General features: G+C 50.8%; 1 long non-coding RNA gene across 1 annotated transcript; it reads right to left on the reverse strand.

Annotated features, from left to right (window-relative positions):
* Positions 1–10987: 10987 nt before the first annotated feature.
* On the reverse strand, positions 10988–13454 carry LOC117245256. Its single transcript, XR_004499746.1, has 2 exons — positions 11275–13454; positions 10988–11172 (listed from the first exon to the last, which is right to left on the reverse strand). It is a non-coding gene; the product is annotated as an uncharacterized LOC117245256 (long non-coding RNA).
* Positions 13455–13476: the final 22 nt, after the last annotated feature.

The raw sequence follows: 13476 nt of genomic DNA on the forward strand, positions 1-13476 counted from the left end.
TAACCAATAACCCTGCAGGGTGCAACCAAGCTGGGTGGATGCTGCAAAGCAGCACAAAGACATTTCTGGGACTGTCTGAAGTCCCTGTAAGCCACGAGGCACAGCAGCCAGCAGCTGCTGGGGCCAGTGGCCAGCTGGGCTGGGATGAGGACTGGTCTGGCTGTGCTGATGATAGTCTGGAGTAACCAAAATCACAGAGCACTGCAAGGCCTCCAGATCATGGCATGATCATTTCCATCAACAGTTTTACACCCCTCCCACAAGGAGCTGGTGGTTTCCTTTGTAGGACAGATGATTCTGTTGCACCGGTGGGGCTCTGTTTCATTTTCTTCTGGGTAAATATACCTTATTTTGTGTCTGGATAAAGTAAATAAACTCATTATTCAATCAAACTTGCCTGGATTTTTATTTTCCCTCTCTCCAGTGAGCTCTGGGGACACTGGGAGGAGTCCAGGCCTCTGGGCCTGGATGATGTCCATGGGGTCAGTGCCAGAGCCCACGAAGCAGAACAGGGAGAGCATCAGCCAGGTGAGGATTTATCAGCCATCCAGGGCTGCTGCAGGTATTTTCCGCTGGACAAGTCTCTCCTTCTGTCCCCAGAAGAGTCCAGCCCACACAAGTCCTGGTCCTGCTATAAACCCCAGGTTTCTGGCTGCTTGCTGGAGATAGCACATCCCAGAGTAACCAAACACAGGGCAAGCAAGGATATTGCCCTTGGATCTCTCCTTTGCAGACAAGAAAACAAGTTAATGCTGATGTAACAACAGGGTGACCGTTGTTTGCCATTGAGCTTCATGAAACTGTGAGGAAAGATGCCTGCATTTTAATTGAGTCCTGGGAACAAAAAAATGTGTACCTGGCTAGACTGCAGAGAGATGAACTCATTACTTCATCCACGTCTCAGGCTTCTGCCTGTTTTCTTCTGCAACAGGATGATCAGCTTGGGCTGCAGACGAGGGCTTTAAAAAGCAAATAATCCTTCCAAAAGAGCCAGGCCAGCACAATTCCCACATGGCTGGACTGGGAGTCCTCAAGCAGCCACGTTTCTAGGGAGACTGATGGGCAAACACTCCAAAATCCAAAAGGGCAGAGCTCCCCAAACCGGGCTGTCAGGAGAGAGCTCACTCCAGATTTTTCCAGCAGGCAGACAGCTCCAGCAGCTGCCAGACCTTTCCATGGATTGCCCAGGTCAGAATTTCTGCTGAGAAATGTCCAAGGCCTGAGCTGCCCTTTTCATCTCAGGAATGCACAGCTGTGAAAGTGAGGCCAAGCTTCCTCTTGCAGGGCGTGGCTCCAGAAGTGGGGATTTGTGCCCAAGCTGTGGAGGCTATGCTAGGATCACATTTTGGGCTCACATTTTGGGATCACATTTTGGGCTCACATTTTGGGCTCACATTTTGGGATCACATTTTGGGATCACATTTTGGGCTCACATTTTGGGATCACATTTTGGGATCACATTTTGGGATCACATTTGGGCTCAGGTTGCACAGGAAGAGAGGGATGGGCAGGTGGGAGGTACAGACACCCAGTTGCCTTTGGGAAAAAAAAACAAACAGCAAAACCCATCAGGTGTTTGAACAGTGAAATAAAAACAACCTAAAGCCTCAATCTAGAAAGATTTTAGGATGTGAAGAAAGAAAGAGCAGGCATCATCAGCCTCCACTCCCCCAGAGCCAGCTGAGCAGCCTTCCCCAGTGGCAAAACTTCTCAGGTCCCCTGTGAACATCGCTGTCCCTCTCACAGTCAGATTTGGTGACTCTGGCTTGATAAAGGCTCAAAAATCTGTGTGCTGCTATTGCTCCTTGTATGATGAGGTTGAAGCAGGCAGATCTCATGCTTTGAGGTGCCAGTTGATAATCCCAGGTGCTGGGAGAAAATTCCACCTGCCTCCTGCTGGCATCACACAGCCAGATCCACCAAGACCCCTCCCCAGCCAAATGTGTTTCATCCCCAGCCAAACACACCTATATCCTTAAAGTTAAGCATTTTCCAAGTGTTTTGTCTGAATTTTGTGGAGCCAGGCACCAAAGTGGCCCAGCCTGGGGTAAAACACATTTCCCAAGGAGCTGATACATTTGGGCAGCAACATGGTCCCTGGAAGCTGGAGTAGCCAGGAGCCCAGCTCTGAGAGCCACAGAGGTTCAGCCTCCCCCAGCACTGCCAGGGCTCTCTGCCTTCCCCATCCTGCTGGGAAGAGCTTGGCTCCAGCCCTGGCAGGCTGACCACAAACCCTGTCTGCAGGAATAGATTTGTTAAAACTCTCATTCACACTGCAGCCGCGGCGCTGGCCGGGAGAACACAGAGCAGGCTTTTTGTCAAACAAATCCCATTCCAAGTGGCTGAGAGGACAGGGAAATCTGCTGTGGCACTGCTTTGAAGGGTTTACAGCTCACTGCAGCACTTTATAGCTGCAGTTCTTTCCATGACCAAGTCCAAGAGAGGCTGTGAACAGGAAGGAATTAGGTACTCATGCAAAGGCCATTAAAGTCAAGGGGAATCTTTCCATTGACTCGAGAGGGTTTGGCTCCCAGCCCTGGATATCAGGGTTTGTTGTGGGGGATTTGGAGCAGGAAATGGGAGCAGGACTTTCCAGGTTTTCTCAGCATTTGTTAGGGAGTTCAGCACAGAAGGTCTCTGTGCCCGTTCTCCTGCATGTAAATTAAGAAGTGACTGCTCATCTGAGATGCAGGGCCCTCACTGGCCATCCTGGGCACCTTCTCTGCCATTCCTGGGATGCCAGACCTAGTACCAGATGGGCTGGAGGAGCACATTCCTATGGGAATTCCTATGGGAAACACGATTTCTTTATGGGCCCTGAGACATCACCCCCTGATCCATAACCCACATAAGGTGTATCAGTCCGAGAGGCAAAAGTACCATGAACCTGGAGCTTCAGCAGATCTGAAAATCCTGTCCATCCCAAACTCAAGTTCCCATTGAGGATGAAGCCCCCACTGGGATCCAGGCAGCTTTTCTCAGATTCCAGCCCTGCCTCTCACTTGGAGCCAAGAGCTGTGCACAGCTTGGTTCTGTCTTCTGATTCTGGTGGCTGAAAACTGATTTTGGTGCTGCCAGTGCCACATGCAGTGGGCTTTGGGCAGGGAGTGTCACCTTTGTGAGATGACTTGACAGTGATTGACTCAAGAGCAATGTGCTGACCCAGATACCCTCTGTGGAGTGCTGGTCTGAGTGTTCCCTGTGGGAACATCCATCCCCACACCCTGGAGTCCCCACCAGCCTGCAGGGAGAGGCCATGGGAAGCCAGCAGGGGCCTTTTGCTTCCAGAAGGATGTGGGTTTAGGAAACGAGCTTTTCTCCCACCTGCTGCAAGTTCACTGGTTTAGAGGCTGGGTTGCCAAATCTGACAGGAGCTGGGGGCTCATTAACATGGCTGAGGCTTTGGCACCGGGAAGTTTCTCCAATTCCATTTACAGGACGCTGAGAGGCCGTGGCAGGAGTTCAGGGAGGGCGGTTTTGCAGCATTGCATTACCAAGTCTAGACAGTGCTGGAGCCCTGCAGGCCTGGAGAATCCCTCTTTTCCCTGCTATTCAACAGCCAGCAGCATTCCTGAAGCTGGGAAGTATTCCACTCTGTCATTCAGACAGACCCTTTTACACCATTGTGTCCCTCCAAAAGCTCCAGCTCCAAAGCTGTGCCTGGAAAACAGAAGCTGCCAGCGCTGCTGACCACATGCCAGCATCAACTCTTGTTGGACCAAACCCTGCCAGGCTGCTTGGAGGAAGGAAGTTGGGAAGAAAAAAATGTTTAACAGCCTAAATCCTATATTTTCATTCCTACCTGGAATGAAAATGGCAGGTTTGGAGCAATTCTTGAAATATTTGCTTTTAGTTGGTTTTATTCCACTTTTCCTCACTCTGAGCTGACCAGGGAATCCCACCCACCTGGGAAACTCCATTAAATGATGGCCAAGAGCTGCTCATCAATATCTGCCACCAGCCCCAAAGTGAGCATGGGACCTTCTGAACCTAAACCAAAAATCAGAAGCAATTTTAATCCATTCAAAGATTTCTTTTGGACTTTAACTGTTAAATGCACTTCCATGAGTTGAGAGAACAACTTGTGCTGGGATAACATTCCAGCAGCTCCCAAAATACAGCCTGGGGGGCAAGGCTGGGGGAGCTGGGACTGTTCTCCTGCCCATCCCTGGAAGCAGGGCTGAAATCTGGGCAATGTCTCCCCACCTCCAACTGGCCAGCCTGCAGGAGGCCCAGTGGCCAGGCCTCAGTCGCTCAGCAAGTCAAAGGAAGAAAAGTAGCATCAAATGATTCTTTAGAATTTGCAGGCTGCCTCTGAGAGCACAGGGAGCACGTCTGTGCTCTCCCTAAGTGGATTGATAAGCTCCCAGGATCAGTATGAACACACGCCAGATGCTGGGGAATCATCTCCCACTTACAGCAATTACGAGGATGTCCCAGAATCCAATAAAGCAACTGAGAAGAGGAGCATCTGCTGCTGCTTGTCAGGCACAGGGAGATGAATCTGGGTAATAAAGAAGTGTGATTTTATTTTTTCCCTTGAGTCATCGTATGCCGTTTGGCACTGGGTGTGTGTGATTCCTCCTCCCTCCGTGGTTTTCCTCTGGAGATGAGCTGAGCATCCTTCCCCCAGAGGGGATGAGGAGCTGCTCCCCTTCCCCTGCCCTTTCTCTGGTGATACAGATACCAGAGCTGATCCCCCCAGTGCCCTCAGCACCCCAGACACAAATCAATGCTTCACAACCCTCAGCAGCACCACCAGCCTGAGAAATCATCAGGTGAGCCCTCCTCCCCATCCCTGATCCCTTCCGTGCTCCCAGCCCTGGGGAAAGCTCCAGATCAGAGAGTTAAAGAGTCATGGAAGGGTTTGAGTTGGAAGAGACTTCAAAGATCACCCAGTGCCACCCCTGCCATGGCAGGGACACCTTCCTCTATCCCAGGCTGCTCCAAGCCCCGTCCAGCCTGGCCTTGGGCACTCCCAGGGATCCAGGGACAGCCTCAGCTGCCCTGGGAATTCAATCCCAGCCCCTCACCACCTTCACAGACATCATTTATTCCTAATATCCCATCCAAACTTGGTATTTTTCAGTTCAAGTCCATTCCCCCTTGTCCTGTCCCTACAATTCCTGATGAAGAGTCCCTGCAGTCTCCACACAACCATCTCCTCTCCAAAAAAATCCACCACAATTTCAGATTTAAAAGACAGGCAAAGTGGTGATGCAGGGAAGGTTTCTTCCCACATAAACCAGCCAAAAAATAATCACAGTGCAGAGGGAACACTGTGGATTGCACAACACTGATCCCATCTAGCACAAACACACGGCTGAACAGCTCCTTAAAAATACTCCATGGATGATTCCTAGAAGTAATCACAGGAGAGAGCAAGGGGGGGTGAGCCCAGCACCCTCATCCCTGTGAGCCCAAACTGTCCCTGCCCCATCACTCTGTGACCCTCAGAGATGGCTGCAGGGACACCCAGGGGAACATCTGGAGCAGCAGAAAGCCAAGAGACAATTCCAGCTGTTTGCAGGAACAGCTGGGCCTTCTCTCACTGCCAATTAAAGAGTTTCCCTGACAGTTTCTTATATAAATATTAGACAGCCCCACACATAAACAGCTCTGCCAGGCAGGACACAAATGACAAGAGCTCCTCTGCTGTTTGCTTCCCACCATCACAGAAGCATGAAAAGATCTTTCTCTGTGCTTATTGCACACAGCAAATGAACAAATTCACCTCGTTGGCATTTGCCTCTGGAGGAGCAGCAAGGGCAGAAGAATGAAAAACACAAGGACAAGCACAAACCCCTCCCCAGGAGCCCTCACAGCTCACAGCAGAAATGGGATTCTTTGGAAATGGCTTTGGCTCCAGCTGAATCCATGTGTGAACAGGAATTGAGTGGAATAATTCACTGTGCACTGACTTTCACCATGGGCCCCGGGATTCAAATCCATGTTCTTTCCAAATGACTGTAATTTCCAGCCCATCTCCTGTGATGAGGAACACAGCCAGCCTGAAATCCCCCCACAGCACTTGAATAAACACTTTAACCTGAGATATAATTTACTAAGATTTAAATGTGAGCTCAGGAAGATCTATTTCTGCTGCAGGAACTTGTGCTAAAATTGGCACCAGCTCTCTCCAAGGCTTTCTCCATCCAGCACTCTGGGCTGGGGGAGAGAAGTCTACCTGTGTCCTTCTCCATGGACTGCAGAGGCTTGAAAACATGGAGAGAATCAAGGTCAGGAATGTTTTCCACTCCTGGAGGTGCCAGGAGAGGAGAACAGGGATTAAACACCAGAACCTGCAGCCCAGGTTCCCCTGGTTTCACTCGCTGGTGGGAAATAAGGGAGTCAAGGAAGGACAGAGCTCAAAAACAGCTGAATTTTCTGCTGGTGAGAGACCCCTCCTTCTGAGCCCCATTAAAACTACCCCTACTGTTTTCTTGCTTCAAAACATAACTTACTGCTGGTTCTCCAGCAGGACAGGGAGTTTTCTGGTGTGAAATGAGATGAACCAAGGGGAACTGACCCCTACAGCAGCACTGGAGGGCAGCTTCAGTCCAAGATCTTTGCTCTGGCACAGGAATTCATGTTTACAATGCTGGGGACATTTTACACAGAGATATTGGAACCTAAGTGAGGTCCAAGAGCCATAATTCCATTTTCATTTGATGTGGACACAGAACTGAGAGCAGTTAGAGAACAGCCCCAGGCTCAGCAGGAATTCTCTTACTGCAAGGGATTCACAAGATTCTCCTTGGTTTGTGTTCTGCTGGTAAAAAAACCTCAACATTGGTGGTTGAGGGTTTTGAGCCAAAACAAGGCTGCTTTCCAATGAAGGGAGAAAACAGGAAGCAAAGCTGATGAGCAGTTAAGGTCTAAATAGTTTGGTGGTCAGAAAGCCAGGGGAGGTGGCAGGCGATGAGTCTGGGTGTGATCACCCCCATCCTGCAGCCACATCCAGCCTGGCACCCTTAGGAATGGAGCTGTTGCTCTCTCCAGGCCTTTCCCAGCTCCTCCTTTTTGTTGTTGTTGTTTTATTTCTTAATTTATGCCACATTTAGTGCAGAATAAGCCATTGGACAAATCCCTACATGAGCACTGTGTTCCAAAATCGTTACTTTTGTTACCCAATCCTGTGTCCACAGGGACACCCCCAGAGGAGTTACTGCCACCAGTCCTGTGGCCAGCAGAGCCAAGGTTAAGGTGACCCTGGTGACAGCAGAGATTAATATGGGCAGGAGAGGGAAAAACAAACACACACACACAGAAAAAAAACCTCTGGAAAAGCTGAGCAGGGCAGTGGTATCCCAAAAGCTGCCTGGGAAGTGGGAGGATCTTCCCCCCTGTGTTCACACACACACCTGACCACTCTGCAGCTTGCCTTTGAGCATCCCAATTTATTTGTGCTTGTTAATTAACAATTTCCACTCTGGATTGAGGATGAAAGGGCTTCCCCCCTTCGCCTTCTCCCCAACAAACAGTCTGGGATTGGCACATTCACTCCCTTTCCTCTTCTTTCCCTGGCAGGTCTGATACATGAGGGGATTTCCCAAAAATCAAGGTGTAGAGAGGTGCTGGAATAAAACAGCAAAGGAAGAGGGGGAGAAGGAAGGGAAAGGGAGAGGGAAAGGGAAAGGGAAAGGGAAGAGGGAAGAGGGAAGAGGGAAGAGGGAAGAGGGAAGAGGGAAGAGGGAAGAGGGAAGAGGGAAGAGGGAAGAGGGAAGGGGAAGATGCTTTCTCATTCATCCCATAACTGACCCCTTGGCACTTCCAGTGCCATCCAAAGTCCCTCCCAAATCCTGATCTCACCTGTAACATGCCTCCAGGATAGACAAGCATCCATCCCTACCTCCTTTAGCATTTCCACTTTATCTTCCTACTGAAACCCTCATTTCCCAGCCCAGGTGTGCCTGTGGTGTTCCCTGGGACAGGATGTGCCTTTGTAAGAGCAAACAGCACCCAGGATTGTAGGATTTCCTCTAAAGAACTGAAATCAGTGTTCCTGCAGACACACAGGAGTCAGGCAGCCTCCTCCACTGAGGGACACAATGTACAATTAACTCCTGAGGCAACTCATTAACTACTGGAAATTAACGCTGCTCTTCTCTTTAGAGGATTGGCTTTTGAGGACAAAGGTGTCCCAATGTCCATCCATGCCCCAAAACTGGAGATTGGCTGTTTTCTTTTGTGGTCTGAATGAACTGCTGCTGGGCTGAGAGCTGGAGGTTTGAGATCCATCTGTGATTTTCCCATCACTGGAAGGAAGCACAAAGCCCTTCATTTTCTCTGGTTTGTACACAATCCTTGTCTTATCCACTGTCAAGCTTTTAAATTATAATAGAGGGAGTCCCACCCCAGCCTTCAGTGGTTTTACTGAGAAACTGGTGGGCAGAGGAGCTGTTTCAAGATTTGGAAAATGTTACAGCAGCTTTGGAGAGAGGTTCAAACTCTCTGCCCTAGGTTTGGGGCCTGGCCCAGCCAACAGCAAAGGGAACATCTGTGGCTCTTCCCAGCCCTTCTGCCTGCTAACAATAGACAAATAAAATAATAAAAGCTCTTCTCTTCAAAAGCCATTAAAATAAAATAAAAACCCTCTGCAAACAATCTGCGTTTCATCTTCTTAATGGCCCCAAAGCCTCCACTTGTCTACAAAAACAATTTCACTCAGCAAGGCATGAGGAATATTCCTTTCAAATGGCGCACCAGATGTCCCAAGGAGACCACTGCACAGTTAACTACCAATAAAAGCAATTCCACAAACTAAATACTCATTAAATAACGCGTGTGCACAGCCCCGCGTCGTTTGCGGACGAGGAATGTGATTTAACCTTTAATGACACCAGCGGGCTGCTCCTGTCTCCATGGCAGGGGTGGCTCCAGCCAGTGAATCCACTGGAGAGGGATTGTTTTGTTTTTGCTAGCTTGGAAATCAGATCCTATAAACTCAGCAAGGGCTGAGACCCTGCCCAGCCGGCCAAAAACCCCCGGTGTTGCTCAAGAGGTCGGCGCCGTTTTCCGGTCAATCCCAGCGTGTCCAAGACAAACAGCCCTGTGTCATCTGGGCTCTGTGTCACCCCAGCTCTTCAGGGACGTGCAGGCCACCCTTCTCCACCAGCTCTGCCTGCACAGAGCTTCTTCAGGCTCCCAGGGTTGGGGTCCATCCGTTGGATTTCGGACAGGAGCACTGGGAGAGTGGCGGAGCCTTCTCAGCCCCCCACACACCACTCAAGGGTTTGTGACTCGCCCCACCCTCCTGGAAGAGGATGGTTTGGTGTTGGGATTGACCATGGAAAGCTGCCACAGCTCCCCAGGATTTTGCTCTAAGCCAGCTCCAGGGATGCTCAGAGGGAGAGAGGGAGGGGGGAAGCAAAGCCCAGCACTCAAGAGCCGCTCGCTTGGACCATGAAGGGGCTTTCCTCTTGTTCGTGCTTAGCTGTGCAGGTTCATTGCCAAGAGGGAGAGGACCCACCCAGATTCCCGAGCCCTGAGCAGCTGGGAGCTTGCTGAGGCCAAGGGATGAGCCTGGAACAGCAGCCAGGAGAGGTAGATGGGAGGAGGGAAACAAAACCACTGACGGGAGCTGCTGCCAGGGATGGGGAGGTGTTAGAGATGTCATGCCTGGGGCACGTCTTCCCTTCTGCCTTCCCTGCCCCGTGGTGAAGGAGGCTCCTGACTCATTCCTGCTTTGTGTGTTTCTAAACATTTCCTTTTATACCCAATAATTGCATTTCTGTACCAAAAAGCCCCCTGGAGTGAACAGGCTTCTTCTCTCAAGGCTCCTCTCCAATGCGAGTGGAGAGACACTAATTGCCCTGTCAGGGTCTCCAGGGCTCTCCTCGGCATTGTCAGCTATCAAAAATGTGTTCTTCATCCAAGCACTTGGCCCGAATATTTCATTTTTAATTACAAGCCGAGACAGAGCGTGAGACAGCCCAGAGCAACAGCGAGAGCTTCTCCCAGGAATGCAGCAGAGACTGGGAAGGGATCTCACACCGTCCTGGGGGTGAGAAAAGCATCAGCCCAACCCTGGTGAGAGGTGCCACCTTCCTGGGAAACAAACCCAGCCCTGCTTTGAGATGCTCTTTGGGGACCCTCAAAACAACCTCCAGCATCACCACCACCAGCAGTACCATCACCATCACCACCACCAGCAGTACCATCACCATCACCAACATGACCACCACCATCAGCATCAGCATCATAACCACCATAACCACCATAACCACCCAAGCACCACCATCACCACTACCACCACCATCATCACCATCACCAACATCACCACCACCACCATGATCACCATCACCACTTCCACCATCACCACCACCATCACCACCATCACCGCCGTCACCACCATCACCACCACCACCACCATCACCACCACCTTCATCACCACCATCACCACCATCACCACCATCTTCATCACCACCACCACCACCATCACCACCACCTTCAGCACCATGCAGGGAGAACATGCTCTGCATCCAGCAGGACCAGGAACAGGACCAGAGCTGCAGGATGTGCTCCTGGCCTGTCTGTGCTCTTGTCAGTGAAGCAGCAAATGCAGAACTTGGCTGCTCCAACTCAGATTTTTCTTTCCTTTGTAATGTTGTGTAGCTGCCTTGGTGTTTAATCCTCATAATCAACAGCAGTGAGAAAGGGATAATTCTCATCTCCTCCCTTTTGCAAACATTACAATCTCCAGGGTGGGACTGGGGCAGCTCTGCAGCATTTCAAGTTAAAAAGACAAAAAGCAGCAAACAGAGGCATTTACCTTTTGGCAAGTAAAAGATGTTTCTAAGGAAGATGGGTTTTAAATCCATAATGTGTGAAAGAATTTAAATTACATACTTACAACTCCAAATATTGTGAGTTGCGTGTCTGGAAAAACAAGAGGAATATCCTTTGTTTATTAAAAAATGACTTTGAAAAGGACCTGGCTGGCTCCTATCTGAAATACAAAGGAAGTATTTCTTACTCTGAGATGTCATCATACATTTATTTAAAGCTTTAATGATATGTTTTGGGACATCATCTGTGCCTGAACATTTCTCCACTGCAGTTGTCTGGAAGAAGGAGCTTTTTTTTCCCCCATCTTTAAATAGTAAATGAGGCCAATTATCTCATGGTAATTCCAAATGGTAATTTGGTTCCGCTGGAGCTGTCAGTGGCCTATCAAAACAGTATTTCCAGGTTAATTTTAGGAATGTATCCACCCCTTCCAGCAGGCTGGAATGAGTTCTGCTGAGCCCTGGGGTGGGAAGTGATGCTCACCTGCAGCCCAGGGACCCCGGCTGGGCAGGAAGAGCCACGAGCCAAGAAAGCAGAACAGCAGGAGATGCCCAGGGATGTGTGTGGGAGAAGCTTCAGTGGGATCCCCTCCTCCAGAGGAACTCCAAGCCGTGGATGAGCAGGGAAGCATCACTGTGGCATTATGGAGAACCACTGAGTTGTTCTAAATAATAATAACAGTGATTTTGCATCTCAGCCTGTTGGGAGCTGGCAGTCCCAACCACTCTGGGAAGGATTGTAGCACTTCAATTTATTACAGATTAATGGGACTGATTTATTATTTTTTTGTTTCTTTTTAATTAGCCTCATTAAAAGCCAAACAATCTTCCTGCAGAGCATGCAAACAACAGGGACACGGGCCCAGGCACTGCTGGTTCCTGGTGCCTTTGTCCAGAATTAGCGTTGCAAACCAGGAAAGATTTATTAATGGTTCCTGGGAGAGATTAGCAACAGGGAAACAGCTCAGGGAGGATTAGGAGCCAAGCAAGCACCAGCCAGGTTTTGATGGAATGCTTGTCAAAAGCTGCTCTTTGAGTTTGAAGAGAGTTTGTGAGTGTCCTTCAATGGGCTGGCAGCCATGGGCAGGGCTTGCTCCTGGGGATTCCTTCAGGCTTGCTGAACTCTGGGGTTTAACTTCATCTGGGCAATCTTTTTAAAAGAAAGTTTAAAAAAAGGAAGAAGAGTCCTATTGTTAGTCCCAGCAGGTCACCTCTTATCAGGTTTAGACTGTGTGGGGGAGCTGCCAGGTCACCTGGCCATGGAGGGGCTGAGGACCAGGGTGTCCCCAGACAGAGCACACCCCTCTTTGCTCTCCCCTAAACTACCTGACTGGTGAGCTGGCACTCACTTCCCCCTGTTTGCACCCAATTTCATGTCCTGAAAGCTCCTTCTCTCTTCCTGAGAAGGATCAGCTCTGTGGCTTCCCATCCTGCAGACCCCAACCCAGCACCTCTGAGCAGAGCCCCTGCCTGCCCCATGCCCCCCAAACCTTTCAGTACAGGCAGCACCCCAAAATTTCCCATCTTGACACCCCTGGTCTAGAGCCTGAAGGGATCCAAGTGCAATCATTTTATCAGTTTTGTCCCCAAGGGGCACAGAAGGGGGGCACAGCTGGTGAGCCCCAAAGCCGTGTGGACAGCACATCCTTTCCTCCCACTGATCCTTGCTGGCCACAGCAGCACCAGCAGCAGTTTGTGCTTGTAAATCTTCTGTGGAAAACACATACAATTTGGTAATACAGAAAAAGCAGAGCAAAAATTCCAGAGCAAAAAGCAGAGCAAAAATCCCCAAACCTGAAACCCAAACTCTTCAAATATCAAAAGACTGAGCGATTTTGAAATTGCATTTCTAAAGGAGAGTAAGAACCGTCTTCCAAAGATCAGGAGACCAAGAGGAGAGGCGTGCTTCAGGTTCCTGCAGCCACAACACAGCCCAGGGGACGGTTTTCTCTCCCCTTCTGGATGAAAGGAGCATCTCGCACTTCAGGACAGATGCTCAGCCAGCAGGCAGCCCCTGCCACTCCGTTTTCCTCAGTCCAGCCCATCCCAGGCACTTCCCGGAGCCTGCCCTGGCCGTGCTGCGCACAGAACCCTGCTCCAGCCAGCTGAGCACACAACCGGCTTTTCCCTCTTCCTGCAGTTCATTTTCTGTTCTCCCTTCAGCACGGTGCCGGAGCCAGGCCGGTCTGGTCACACTCCCCCGGTGCTCAGCCGGTTTCTCCTGCGTTCCCCTCGGTGCCCGGTGCTCTCCAGGCTGGGCTGGGCAGCCGGGCTCTCCATCCCCGCATCAGTGCTGTGGGTCCCCGCACATCCCCACGGCCCAGCCGCTCCCGGAAAACTGAAGGGAGGAGTTGCCTCAACTATAGGGTGGTGTTTTTTTCGGGAATTAAGAAAATAAAAGCGGCGTCTGAACCATCTGCCAGCGGAGGGGCTGCAAGCCCAGCCGGGCCCTGCCCGCAGACACCCAGCGGGGTTCGAGCAGCCTCGCCCCGTTCCCACACAGCCCCCCGGCCCCCCATCCCATCCCAGCGCCCTGCAGCTCCTGCCAAAGCTCTCGCCGGGCCGACTATTCGCCTTCGGGAGAGGGGACGAAGCCCCCGAAGGAGCTGGCGACGAGGGCGGGCGGGGGACCCGCCACCTGCGCGGGGGCTGCGCTGGGCGAGCGGGCGGTGCTCGGGGGGCGGGC

This window comes from Parus major, chromosome 18 (assembly GCF_001522545.3).
Source record: "Parus major isolate Abel chromosome 18, Parus_major1.1, whole genome shotgun sequence".
Classification (NCBI taxonomy): Eukaryota; Metazoa; Chordata; class Aves; order Passeriformes; family Paridae; genus Parus; species Parus major.